We start from the raw sequence: 13,690 nt of genomic DNA on the forward strand, positions 1-13,690 counted from the left end.
TAGGGTTAGGATTAGGGTGAGTGATAGACTGAGGTTTAGGTTTAGGGTTAGTGTTAGTGTGAGGTTTAGGTTGAGGATGAGGGTTCGGGTTAGGGTGAGGGTGAGGATTAGACATCGGGTTAGGGTGAGGGCTTGGATGAGGGTTAGGGTTGGAGTTTGGGTTATGGTTAGGGTGAGGTTTAGGATTAGGGTTAGGATTAGGGTTAGTGTGAGGGTTAGTGTTAGGGTTAGGGTTAGTGTTGGGGTGAGGGTAACTGTTAGGGAGAGGGTTAGGGTTAGGGTGAGGCTTATGGTTAGGGTGAGGGTTAGGGTTAGGGTTAGAGTAATTTTTAGGGTTAGGATTACGGTTACAGTGAGGCTGAGAATTAAGGTTAGTGTTAGGGTGAAGTTTAGTGTTAGGGTTATTGTTAGAGTTAGGGTTAGGGTGAAGTTGAGGTTTAGTGGTAGGATTAGGGTTAAGGTGAGGGTTAGGGTGAGGGTTAGGGTTGGGGTGAGGGTTAGGGTGGGGGTGACGGTAGGGGTAAAGATGAGGGTTAGGCTGAGGGTGAGCATTACGGTAAAGGTGAGGGTTAGGTTTAGGGTGAGGGTTAGGTTTAGATTTAGGGTGAGGCTGAGGGTTAGATTGAGATTTAGTGTTAGGGTTAGTGTGAGGTTTATGGTGAGGATGAGTGTTAGGGTTAGGGTGAGTGCTAGGGTGAGGTTGACGGTTAAGGTTAGTGTTAGGATGGGGTTTAGGGTTAGGGTGATTTTTAGGGTTAGTGTGAGCATTAGTGTTAGCATTAGGTTTAGTGTTAGTGTGAGGGTAAGTATTAGGATGAGGGTTAGGGTTAGGGTGAGGGATATGGTTAGGGTGAGGGTTAGGGTAAGGGTTAGGGTTATTGTTAGGGTTAGGGTTAGGGTTATATGGTTACAGTGAGGGTGAGGTTGTGGGTTATTTTTAGGGTTAGGATGAGGTTTTGGTTTCAGGTAAGGGTTAGAGTTAGGGTTAGGGTGAGGGTGAGGTTTAGGGTTAGAGTTAGCGTTAGTGTTAGGGTTAGGGATAGGGGGAGGGTTAGGGTTAGGCTTAGGCTTAGGCTTGGGCCAAGCATGAGGAGGAGGGTTAGGGTTCGGGTTAGGGTGAGGTTTAGTGTTAGGGTTAGGCTGAGGGTTAGGTTTAGGTTTAGGGTTAGGATTAGGTTTGGGGTGAGGGCTAGGGTGAGGGTTAGGGTGAGGGTTAGGTTTAGGATAGGGTTAGGTTTAGGATTTGGGTTAGGATGAGTGTGAGTGTGAGGGTTAGGTTTGGATTAGGCTTAGGGTTAGTGTGAAGGTTAGGGTTAGGGTTTGGCTTAGGTTGAGGTTGAGGCTGAGGATTAGTGTTAGGTTTAAGGTTTGGTTTAGGGTTAGGGTTTCTGTTAGGTTTAGGGTTAGGGTTAGGGTTACAGGGAGGGTTAGGTTTAGGGTTAGGGTTAGTGTTTGGGGGAGGGTTAGCGTGAGGTTTAGGGTTAGGGTTAGTGTTAGGGTTAGGCTGAGGGTGAGGTTTAGGTTGAGGATTAGGGATAGGGTTAAGTTTAGTTTTAGCATTAGGTTGAGCGTGAATGTGAGGGTTAGGTTGAGGGTTAGGCTTAAGCTTAGGGTTAGGCTGAGGTTGAGGGTGGGGGTGAATATTAGGGTTAGGGTGATTGTTAGGTTTACGTTTAGTGTTATTGTTAGGGTAAGGGTTAGAGTTAAGGTGAGGGTAAGGGTGCGGGTGAGACTTAGCTTTAGGGTTAGGGTGTGTTTTAGGGTTAGGATTAGGGTTAGGGTGAGGGTGAGGGTTAGGGTTAGGGTTAGGGTTAGGGTTTGGGTTAGGGTTAGAGTTACTGTGAGGGTTAGGGTACGGGTGAATGTGAGGGTTAGGGTTAGGTTTAGGGTTAGGGTCAGGGTTAGGGTGAGGGCTGGGGTGAGGGTGAGTTTTAGGGTTAGGGTTAGGGTTTGGTTTAGGGATAGGGTTAGGGTTAGGTTTAGGGTGAGTGTGAGGTTTAGTGTGAAAGTTCGGGTTAGGGTGAGGCTGAGGGTGAGGGTTAGGGTGAGGGTTAGCATTAGGGTTAGGGTGAGAGTTAGGTTTCAGTTTAGTTTAGGGTTAGGGTGAGGATTAGGGTTAGGATTAGGGTTAGGCTGAGGGCTAGGGTGAGGATGAGGGTTAGGCTTAGTGTTAGGGTAAGGTTTAGGGTTAGGGTTAGGGTTCGGGTTTGGGATAGGATGAGGGTTAGGGTTTCGGTGAGCATGAGCATTAGGATTAGGTTGAGGGTTAGGGTTAGGATTAGTGTTAGGCTGAGGGTGACTGTTACGATTAGGGTTAGGATTAGGAGTAGGGTTAGGTTTAGGGTTAGGATTAGTGTTATTTTTAGGGTTTGGTTTATAGTTATGGTGAGGGTGAGGGGAGGGTGAGGATTAGGGTTAGGGTTATTGTCAGGTTCAGGATTAGGCTTAGGATTAGTGTTAGGGTGAGGGTGAGGTTTAGTTTTAGATTTAGGGTTAGTTGGAGGTTTAGGTGGGGGTTAATGTTAGGGTTAGTTTTATGTTTAAGGTTAGGGTGAGGGTTAGGTTGAGGTTAAGGGTTAGGGTTAGGGTTAGTGTTAGGATTAGGGTTAGGGTGAGGGTTAGTGTGAGGGTTAGGCTTAGGATTAGGCTTAGGCTTAGGGTAAGGCTGAGAGTGAGTGTGGGGCTGTGGATTAGGGTTAGGGTGATTGTTAGGTTTAGGCTTAGTGTGAGGGTTAGGATGAGAGTTAGGGTTAGGATTAGGGTTAAGGTGAGGGCTTGGGTGAGGGTGAGGGTTAGGGTAAGTGTTAGGCTTAGGCTTAGGGTTAGGCTGAGAATGAGGTTGAGGGTGAGTGTTAGGGTTAAGGTGAGATTTAGTGTTAGGGTTACGGTTAGAGTTAGGATTCGGGTGAGTGTGAGGTTTAGGGGTAGAGTTAGGGTTAGGGTGAGTGTTAGGCTTAGGGTGACGATTAAGGTGGGAGTGATGGTAAGGTAAAGGTGAGGGTTAGGCTGAGTGTGAGGGTTTTTGAATGGGTTAGCGTTTGTGTTAGGGGGAGGGATAGGATTAGGCTGAGTGTGAGGGTGAGGGTTAGATTGAGGATTAGTGTTAGGGTTTGTGTGAGGTTTAAGGTGAGGATGAGGGTTAGGGTTAGGGTAAGGCCTAAGGTGAGGATGAGGGTTAGGGTTAGTGTTAGGGTGAAGTTTAGGGTTAGGGTTAGGGTTAGGATTAATTTTAGAGTTAGGCTTAAGGTGAGGGTTAGGGTGAGGGTGAGGTTTAGGGTTAGGGTTAGGATTAGGATTAGGTTTAGGTTTAGGGTAAGTGTGACTTTTAGGGTTAGGGTTAGGGTTAGGCTTAGGGTTAGGCTTAGGGTGATGGTGGGGGTGAGGGTTATTGTTAGGGTGAGGGTTAGGCTTAGGCTTAGGGTGAGAGATAGGGTTCCGGTTATGTTTAGGTTTAGAATGAGTATTGGGTAAGGGTTACAGTGAGGGTGAGGGTTAGGGTTAGGTTGAGGTTTCGGGTTAGGGTTTGGTTTAGGGTGAGGGTGAGGGTGAGGGTAAGGGTTAGGGTTAGTGTTAGGGTAAGGGTTAGGATGAGGGTTAGGGTTAGGATTAGGGTTAGGGTTAGGGTTAGGGTTAGAGTTCAGGTTAAGTTGAGGGTGAGGGTGAGGGTTAGGGTTAGGGTGGGGGTTAGGGTTAAAGTTATTATTAGGTTTAGGGTTAGAGTTAAGGTTAGGTTGAGGGTGAGGGTGAGGGTTAGGTTTAGGGTTAGGTGTAGGGGGAGGTTTAGGGTTAGGGTTAGGGTTAGAGTTAGTGTGAGGGTGAGGTTTAGGGGTAGAGTTAGGGTTAGGGGGAGGGTTAGAGTCAGGTTTAGGTTTAGGGTTTGGGTGAGGATGAGGGTTAGGTTGAGTTTTAGGGATATGGTTAGGTTTAGGATTTGGTATCGTTTGAGGGTGAGTGTGAGGGTTAGGGTGATGGTTAGGCTTACAGTGAGGGTTAGGCTGAGGGTGAGGGTGGGGGTGACGATTAGGGTTAGGGGGATAGTAAGGGTTAGGGTTAGTGTTATTGTTAGGGTTAGAATTAGAGTTACTGTGAGGGTGAGGTTGGCGGTGAGGGTTAGGTTTAGGGTTAGGGTGGGGTTTAGGTTTAGGGTTAGTGTTAGGGTTAGTGTGAGGTTGAGGGTTAGGTTGAGGTTTAGGGTTAGGGTTAGGGTTATTGTGAGGGTTAGGGTTAGGGTTAGAGTTAGTGTTTGGGTTACGGTAAGTGTTAGTGTGAGGGTTTGGGTTAGGGTGAGGGTTCTGTTTAGGGTGAGGTTTAGAGTTAGGTTTATTGTTAGGGTTAGGGTTAGGGTTAAGGTTACGTTGAGGGTGAGGATTAGGGTTGGGGTTAGGATGAGGTTTAGGTTTAGGGTTAGTGTTACAATTAGGGTTAGGGTGAGAGAGAGGTTTAAGGTTAGAGTTAGGGTTAGTGTTAGGGTTAGAGTGAGGGCTAGGGTGAGGCTTAGGTTTAGGGTTAGGGTGAGGGTTAGGATGAGGTTTAGGGTTAGGATTAGGGTTAGGGTTAGGGCTAGGGTAAGGGTTAGGGTTAGGGTTATGGATAGGGTTAGGTTTGGGATTAGGATTAGGGTGAGGGTGAGTGTGAGGGTTAGGGTTAGGTTTATTGTTAGGATTAGGCTTAGGGTTAGGGTGAGGGTTAGGGTTAGGGTTTGGGTTAGGGTGAGGTTGATGCTGAGGATTAGGGTTTGGTTTAGGGTTAGGGTTAGTGTTAGTTTTAGGGGTAGGGTTAGGTTTAGCGTTAGGTTTTGGCTGAGGTTGAGGGTGGTGGTGAGGATTAGGGTTAGGTTTACGGTTCTGGTTATTGTTAGTGTTATGGTTAGGGTTAATTTTGCAGTGAGGTTGAGTTTGAGTTTGAGTGTTATGGTTAGACATTGGGTTATGGTTAGGGTTAGTGTTATTGTTAGGGTTAGGTTTAGAGTTACGGTTAGGTTGAGGGTGAGGGTGAGAGTTAGGGTTAGGATGAGGTTTAGGGTGAGATTTGGGGTTAGGTTTAGGGTTAGGGTTAGGTTGAGTGTGAGGTTTAGGGTTAGAGTTAGTTTTAGGGGGAGGGTTAGGGTGAAGTTTAAGGTTAGGGTTAGTGTTAGGGTTAGGGAGAGCGGCAGGGTTAGGATGTGGATTAGGGATAGGTTTAGGGTTAGGATTAGGGTTAGGGTGTGGGTGAGTGTAAGGGTTAGTGTGTAAGGGTTAGGCTTAGGCTTAGGGTTAGGCTGAGAGTGAGGATGAGGGTGAGATTTAGGGTTAAAATTAGGGTGGGGTTTAGGGTTAGGTTTAGGGTAAGGGTTTGGGTGAGGGTGAGGTTTAAGTTTAGATATAGGGTTAGGGGGGTGGTTAGGGTGAGGGTTATGGTTAGGGTTAGTTTTAGCGTTAGGGTGAGGGTGAGGGTTAGGTTTAGGGTTAGGATTAGGTTTAGAGTGAGGGTGAACGTGTGTGTTAGGGTTAGGTTTAGGGTTAGGCTTAGGATTAGGCTGAGGGTGAGTTTGAGGTTGAGGGTTAGGGTTAGGGTGAGGGTTAGGATTCGGGTTAAGTTTAGGGTTAGGGTGAGGGTTTGGGTAAGGGTTATGGTGAGGGCGAGTTTTAGCGTTAGATTGAATGTTAGGGTTAGGGTTAGGGTGCGTGTGAGGGTGAGGGTTAGAGTTAGGGTGAGGGTTAGGGTTAGGGTGAGGGTTAGGATGAGTGTTAGGGTTAGAGTTAGATTTAGGGTGAGTCTGAGGGTGAGGGTTAGGGTGAGGGTTAGTGTTAGATTTAGGGTTAGGGTGAGGGTGAAGCTGAGGTGAGGTTGAGGGTTAAGGTTAGCATGAGTGTTAGGGTGAGGGTGAAGGTTAGGGTTAGTTGGAGGGTTAGGTCGAGGGTTAGGGTTAGGGTTACTTTTAGGGTTAAGGTTAGAGTGAGGGTTAGGTTGAGGTTTAGGGTTCGTGTTACAGTTAGGATTAGGATTAGGGTAAGGGTTAGGCTGAGTGTGAGATTTAGGGTTAGGGTTAGGTTTAGACTTAGGTTTAGGCTGAGGGTGAGGGTGAGGGTGAAGGTTAGGGTTAGGGTGAGGGTTAGGGTTAGGTTTAGGGAGAAAGATAGCGTTTGGGTTATGTTTAGGGTTAGGTTTAGTTTGAGATTTAGGGTTAGGGTTAGGGTTCGGGTGAGGGTTAGGGTTAGGATGAGGGTTAGGATGAGGATTAGGGTTATGATTAGTGTTAGGGTGTGGGCTAGGGTGATGGTGATTTTTAGGGTTAGTGTTTGGGTGAGGTTTAGTGTTAGTGTTAGGGTTAGGGTTAGAGTTACGTTGAGGTTGAGGGTGAGGGTGAATGTTAGGGTTAGGGTGAGTTTTAGGGTTACGGTTAGGGTTAGGGCAAGGGTGAGTTTTAGGGTGAGGGTGAGGTTTAATGTTAGGAATAGGGTGAGAGTTAGGGTAGGGTTAGGGTGAGAGAAGGATTCAAGTTAAGTTTAGGGTTAGAGTGTGGGTTATGGTAAGGGTTACGGTGAGGTTGAGGGTTACGGTTAGGTTGAGATTTAGGGTTAAGATTAGATTTAGTGTTAGGGTGAGGGTTAGGGTAAGGTTTACGGTGAGGTTGAGGGTTAGAGTTAGGGTTAGAGTTAGGATTTGTGTTAGGGTGAGGGCTAGGGTGAGGCTGAGGGTTAGGGTAAAGGTTTGGCTTAGGCTTAGGTTTAAGCTGAGCGTGAGGTTGAGGGTGAGTGTTAGTGTTAGTGTAAGTGTGAGGTTTAGTGTTAGGGTTAGGGTTAGAGTTAGCATTAGGGTGAGGTTTAGGGGTAGAGTTAGTGTTAGGGTGAGGTTAGGCTTAGGGTGAGGGTTGGGTTGTGGGTGACTGTAAGGGTAAGGTGAGGGTTAGGCTGAGGGCGAGGGTCACGGTAAGGGTGAGAGTTAGGGTTAGAGCGAGGGTTAGGGTTAGGGTTAGGGTGAGGGTGAGGGTTATATTGATGATTAGTGTTAGCTTTAGTGTGAGGTTTACCGTGAGGATTAATATTAGGTTTAGGGCTAGGGTTAGGTTGAGGTTTAGGGTTAGTGTTAGCATGAGGTTTAGGGTTAGGGTGATTGTTAGATTTAGTGTGAGGCTTAGTGTTCGGGTTAAGTTTAGTGTTAAGGTGAGAGTAAGTGTTAGGATGAGGGTTAGGTTTAGGGTGAGGGTCATGATTAGGGTGAGGTTTAGGGTTAGGGTTAGGGTTTTTGTTAGGTTTAGGGTTAGGGTTGTTGTTAGTGTGAGGGTTAGGGTTCAGGTTAAGGTGAGGGTGAGGTTTAGGGTTAGGGTTAGGATTAGGGTTAGTGTTAGGGTGAGGGTAAGTTTTAGGGTGAGTGATAGGGTTAGGGTGAGGGTTATGGTTAGGGTGACGGTCAAGGTTAGGTTTAGGGTTACTTTGAGCGTGAGGGTTAGGGTTATGTTGAGGGTTAGTGTTAGGGTTAGGGTTAGGGTGAGTTTAGGGTTAGGGTTATTGTGAGTGCTAGTCTTAGGGTTAAGGTTAGGGGTAGGGTGAGGGTAAGTGTTAGGGTGAGGTTTAGGGTTAGGGTGAGGATTATGTTTAGGGTGAGGGTTAGGGTTATTGTTAGGGTTAGGTTTAGATTTAGGGTTAGGGTGAGGGTGAGATTTAGGGTTAGAGTGAGGATTAGTTTTAGGGTTATTGTTAGGGTTATTGTTAGGGTGAGGGTTAGGGTTAGGTTTAGGCTTAGGCTTAGGCTTAGGCTGAGCATGAGGGTGAGGGTTAGGGTTCGCGTTAGGGTTTTGGTTAGTGTCAGGTTTAGGATGAGATTTAGGGTTAAGATTAGGGTTAGGGTGAGGGCTAGGCTGAGGGTTAGGGTTAGGGATTGGGTTAGGTTTAGGATTAAGGTTAGGGTGAGGGTGAGGGTGAGGCTTAGGGTTAGAGTTAGGGTTAGGCTTAGAGTTAGGGTGAGGGTTTTGTTAGGGTTTGGGTTAGGGTTAGGGTTAGGGTTACCGTGAGGGTCAGGGTTAGGTTAGGGTTTGTCTTAGGATTAGGCTTATTGTTAGTGTTATGGTTAGGGTTAAGTTTGCAGTGAGGGTGAGGCTGAGGGTGAGGGTGAGGTTTAGGGTTAGGGTTAGGGTTAGGGTTATTGTTAGGGTTAGGGCTAGAGTTACGGTGAGGTTGAGGGTGAGGTTGAAGGTTAGGGTTAGGGTGAGTTTTAGGGTTAGGGTTAGGGTTAGGGTGAGGGTGAGGTTTAGGGTTAGAGTTATTCTAAGTGTTAGGGTTAGGGTGAGGTTTCGGGTTAAGGTTAGGTTTGGGGTTATGGTAAAGGCGAGGTTTAGGGTTAGAATTAGGGTTAGGGTGAGGCTGAGGGTGAGGGTTAGGGTTAGGGTTAGTGTTAGCCTTAGGGTTAGGGTTAGAGTGAGGGTTATGGTGAGGGTGAGGTTTAGAGTTAAGGTTAGGATTAGGATTAGTGTCAGGGTTAGGGTGAGTGTGAGGTATAGGGTTATTGTTAGGATTAGGGTTAGGCTTAGGGTTAGCCTGAGGGTGGGGGTGAGTGTGAGGGTTAAGGTTAGGGTGAGGGTTAAGGTTAGGATTATGGGGAGGGTTAGGATGACTGTTAGGGTTAGTATTAGGGTTAGGATGAGGGGTAGGGTGAGGGTGAGGTTTAGGGATAGGGTTAGGGTTAAGGTAAGGGTGAGGGTGAGGTTTAGGGTTAGAGTTAGGCTTGAGTTAAGCCTGAGTGTGAGGGTGAGGGTTAGGGTGAGGATTAGGATTAGGGTAAGGGTTAGGGTGAGTGTGAGTGTTAGGGTTAGGGTAGGATTAGGTTTATGGTTACACTGATGTTTAGGGTGAGGGTGAGGGTAAGGGTTAGGATTAGGGTTAGGGTGAGGGCTAGGGTGAGGGTGAGGGTTAGGGAAAGGTTTAGGCTTAGGCTTAGGGTTAGGTTGAGCATGAGGTTGAGGGTGAGGGTTAGGGTTATGGATAGGGTGAGGTTTAGTGTTAGGGGTAGGGTTAGAGTTAGGGTTAGGGTGACGGTGAGGTTTAGGGGTTGGGTTAGGGTCAGGGTGAGGTGTAGGGTTAGGGTGAGGGTAAGTGTGGGGGTGACGGTAAGGGTAAAGGTGAGGTTTAGGCTGAGGGTGAGGGTTATGATAAGGGTGAGGGTTTGTTTAAGGGTGAGGTTTAGTGTTAGGTTTAGGATGAGGGTGAAGGTTAGATTGAGGATTAGTGTTAGGGTTAGTGTGAGGTTTAGGGTGAGAATGAGGGTTAGGGTTAGGGTGAGGGTTAGGTTGAGATTGAGGGTGAGTGTTAGATGGAGGATTAGTGTTACGGTTAGTGTGAGGTTTAGGGTGAGGTTAAGATTTAGGTTTAGGTTTAGGGTTAGGTTTAATGTTAGGGTTAGGCGTTAGGTGAGGGTTAAGGTAAGGGTGAGGTTTAGGTTTAGTGTTAGTACTAGGATTAGAGTTAGGGTTAGGGTGAGTGTGAGGGTTATGTTTAGGGTTAGGCTTAGTGTTAGGCTGAATGTGAGGGTGAGGTTGAGGTTTATGGTTTGGGTGAGTGTTAGGGTTAGGGTTAGGGTGATAGTTCGAGTTCAGGTTAAGTTTAGGGTTAGGGTGATGGTTAGGGTAAGGGTTACAGTGAGGGTGAGGGTTAGGGTTAGTTTGAGGGTTAGGGTTAGCGTTAGTGTTAGTCTTAAGGTGAGGGTGAGGGTGATGGTGAGTGTTATTGTTAGGGTGAGGTTTAGGATGAGGTTTAGGGTTAGGATTAGGGTTAGGTTGAGGGCTAGGTTGAGGGTGAGGTTTAGGGTTAGGGTTAGGGTGAGGGTTAGGGTTAGGGTTAGGGTGAGGATTTTGGTTAGGTTTATGGTTAGGGTTAGGGTGAGGTTGAGGTTTAGGGTTAGAGTTAGTGTTAGGGTGAGGCTGAGGGTTAGGGTGATGGTTAGGGTTAGTGTTAGAGAGGGTTACAGTGAGGATTAGTGTGAGGGTGAGGGGAAGGTTTTGTGTTAGGATTAGGATTAGGGTAAGTGTTGGGGTGAGTGTGAGGTTTAGGGTTAGGATTAGGTTTAGGCTTAGGTTTACGCTTAGGGTGAGGGTGAGGGTGAGGGTTAGGGTTAGGGTGAGAGTTAGGAGTAGGTTTAGGGTGAGAGTTTGGGTTCAGGTTAAGTTTAGGGTTAGGGTGAGGGTTAGGTTTAGGGTTACAGTGAGGGTTCAGGTTAGGCTTAGGATTAGGATGAGGGTTAGGGTTAGTGTTAGGGTCAGGGTTAGGGTTAGGATTAGGTTTCGGGTGAGGGCTAGGTTGAGGGTGAGGGTTGGGATTAGTGTTTTGGTGAGGTTTAGGGTTAGGGTTAGGATGAGGGTTAGGACATGGGTTAGGCTTACAGTGAGCATGAGTGTTAGGGTTAGGGTGAGGTTTAGGGTTAGTATTTGGGTTAGGGTGAGGGTGAGTTTTAGGATTATATTTAGGGTTAGGGGGAGGATTAGGTCAAGTGTTAGGGTTAAGGTTAGTATTAGGGTTAAGGTTACGGTGAGGGTTAGGTTGAGGTTTAGGGTTAGGGTTAGGGTTAGGATTAGTATTAGCGATAGGGTATGTGAGGGTTAGGGTTAGGCTTAGGCCTAGGGTTAGGGTTATGCTGAGGGTGAGGTTGGGTGTGAGTGTTAGAGTTAGGGTGATGGTTAGCGTTAGCGTTAGGGTGAGGATTATAATGAGGTATAGGGTTAGGATTATTGTTAGGGGGAGGGTTAAGATGAGGGTGAGGGTAAGGATAAGGGTTAGGCTTAGGCTTAGGTTTGGGCTGAGCATGAGGTTGAGGGTGAGGGTTAGGGTTAGGGTGATGCTTAGGTTTACGGTTAGGGTGAGGGTTAGGATGAGGTTTAGGGTTAGGGTGAGGATGATGGTAAGGGTAAAGCTGAGGTTTATGCTGAGGGTGTGGATTAAGATAAAGGTGAGGGTTAGCATTAGATTTAGGATTAGGGTTAGGGTTAGGGTGAGATTTGATTGAACATTAGGGTTAGGTTTAGGGTTAGTGTGAGGTTTAGGGTGAGGATGAGGGTTAGGGTTAGGATGAGGGTGAGGGTTAGAATTAGGGGTAGGGTGAGGGCTAGGGTGAGGGTGAGGGTTAGAGATAGGGTTAGGGTTAGGGTGAGGTTTAGGATTAGGGTGAGGGTTAGGGTTAGTGTGAGGGTCAGGGTTGGGTTAGGGTTAGTGTTAGGTGAGGGTAAGTGTTAGGGTGACGGTTAATGTTAGGGTGAGGGTTATGGTTAGGGCGAGGTTTAGAGATAGGTTTAGGTTTATTGTTAGGGTTAGTGTTAGGGTTACGTTTACGGTGAGGTGAGGGTGAGGGTTAGGCTTAGGGTTAAGGTGAGGTTTAGTGTTTGGTTTAAGGTTAGAGTTAGGATTAGGGTGAGGGTGAGGTTTAGGGGTAGAGTTAGGGCTAGGGTGAATGTTAGGGTTAGGGTGAGTTTTAGCGTGGGGGTGATGGTAAGGGTAAAGTTGAGGGTTAGGCTGAGGGTGAGGGTTACGTGAAGAGTGAGGGTTAGGGTTAGGGTGAGGGTTAGGTTTAGGGTCAAGGTGAGGGTGAGGGTTAGATTGAGGATTAGTGTTAGGGTTAGTGTGAGGTTTAGGGTGAGGATGAGGATTAGGTTTAGGATGAGGGCTAGGGTGAGGATGAGGGATAGGGTTAGTGTCAGGGTAAGGTTTAGTGTTAGGGTGATGGTTAGGGTTAGTGTGAGCATTAGTGTTACGTTAGGGTTAGAGTTAGGGTGAGGGTAAATTTTAGGGTGAGGGTGAGGGTTAGGGTGTGGGTAATGGTTGAGGTGAGGTTTAGGGTTAGGGTTATTGTTAGGGTAAGGGTTAGGGTTACTGTTACAGTGAGGGTGAGGGTTAGGGTTAGGTTTAGGATGAGGTTTAGTTTTAGGGTTAGGGTTAGAGTTAGGGTTAGGGTGAGGGTTAGATTTAGGGTTAGAGTTAGGGATAGTGTTAGGGTTAGGAATAGGATGAGGGTTAGGGTTAGGCTTAGGCTTAGGCTTAGGCTGAGGCCGAGCAGGAGGGTGAGGGTTAGGGTTAGGTTTAGGGTTAGGGTTAGGGTTAGGGTTAGGGTGAGGTTTAGGATGAGGTTTAGGGTTAGGATTAGGTTTAGTGTGAGGACTAGGGTGATGGTTAGGGTGAGGTTTAGGGATAGGTTTAGGTTTAGGATTTGGGTTAGGGTGAGGGTGAGTGTGAGTGTTAGGGTTAGGGTTAGGGTGAGGCTTAGGGTTAGGGTGAGGGTTATTGTTAGGGTTTGGATTAGTGTTAGGGTGAGGCTGAGGATTAGGGTTAGGTTTAGGTTTAGGTTTAGTGTTTAAATTAGGTTTAGGATTAGTGTTAGTGTTAATGTTATGGTTAGGGTTACTTTGAGGGTTAGGTTTAGGGTTAGGGTTAGGGTTACACTAAGGATGAGGTGGGAGTGAGGATTAGGGTTAGGGTTAGGGTTAGGGTTATTGTTAGTGTTATGGTTAGTGTTAAGTTTGGGGTGAGGGTGAGGCTGAGGTTGAGGGTTATGGTTAGGTTTAGGATTAGGGTTAGGGTTAGTGTTATTGTTAGTGTTAGGGTTAGAGTTACATTGAGGTTTTGGTTGAGGGTCAGGGTTAGGTTTAGAGTGAAGTTTAAGATTATAGTTAGGGTTAGGGTTAGGGTGAGAGTGAGGGTGTGGTTTAGTGTTAGAGTTAGTTTAGTGGGAGGGTTAGGGTCACGTTTAGGGTTAGGGTTAGTGTTAAGGTTAGGGTGAGGGTGAGGGTTAGGTTGAGGTTTAGGGATAGGTTTAGGGTTAGGATTAGAGTTAGGGTGAGCATGAGTATGAGGGTTAGGGTGAGGCTTAGGCTTAGGATTAGGCTGAGGGTGAGGGTGGGGTTGAGGATTAGGGTGAGGGTGATGGTTAGAGTTAGGGTTAGTGTTATTGTTAGGGTTAGGGTTCGAATTTCAGTGAAGGTGTGAGTGCTGGTGTGGGTTAGTTTTAGGGTTAGTGTTAGCCTTAGTGTTAGGCTGAGCATAAAGTTGAGTGTGAGGATTATTGTTAGGGATAGGGTGAGGTTTAGTGTTATGGTTAGGGTTAGAGTTAGGGTTAGGTTGAGGGTGAGGTTTAAGCGTAGGCTTAGGTTCAGGGTGAGGGTTAGGGTTAGGGTTAGGGTGAGGGTTAGATTGAGGATTAGTGTTAGGTTTAGTGTGAGGTTTAGGGTGAGGATGAGGTTTAGGGTTAGGGTTAGGTTTAGGATTAATGTTAGGGTTAGGTTTAAGGTGACGGTTAGGGTGAGGGGGAGGTTTAGGGTTAGAGTTATGGTTAGGATTAGGGTTAGGGTTAGTGTGAGTGTGAGGGTTAGATTTAGGGTTAGGGTGAGGGTTAGTGTTAGGCTGAAGGTGAGGGTGAGTGTTAGGGTAAGGGTGAGTGTTAGGGTTAGGTTTAGGGTGAGGGTTAGTGTTCGGGTTAAGTTCAGTGTGAGGATGAGGGTTAGGGTTAGGTTGAGGGTTAGGGTGAGGTTTAGGGTTAGGATTAGGGTGAGGTTTAGGGTTAGGTTTAGGGTTAGGGTTAACGATAGGGTGAGGGTTCGATTGAGGTTTAGGTTTCTGGTTAGGGTTTGTGTTACGTTTAGTGTGAAGATGGTTAGGGTTAGGGTGAGGATGAGGGTTAGAATTAGGGTTAGGGTGAGGGCTAGGTTGAGGGTTAGGATTAGGGTGAGGCTGGGGGT

Source organism: Dipodomys merriami, unplaced genomic scaffold (assembly GCF_024711535.1).
Source record: "Dipodomys merriami isolate MVZ:Mamm:240054 unplaced genomic scaffold, mDipMer1.0.p SCAF_53, whole genome shotgun sequence".
In the NCBI taxonomy this organism is placed as follows: Eukaryota; Metazoa; Chordata; class Mammalia; order Rodentia; family Heteromyidae; genus Dipodomys; species Dipodomys merriami.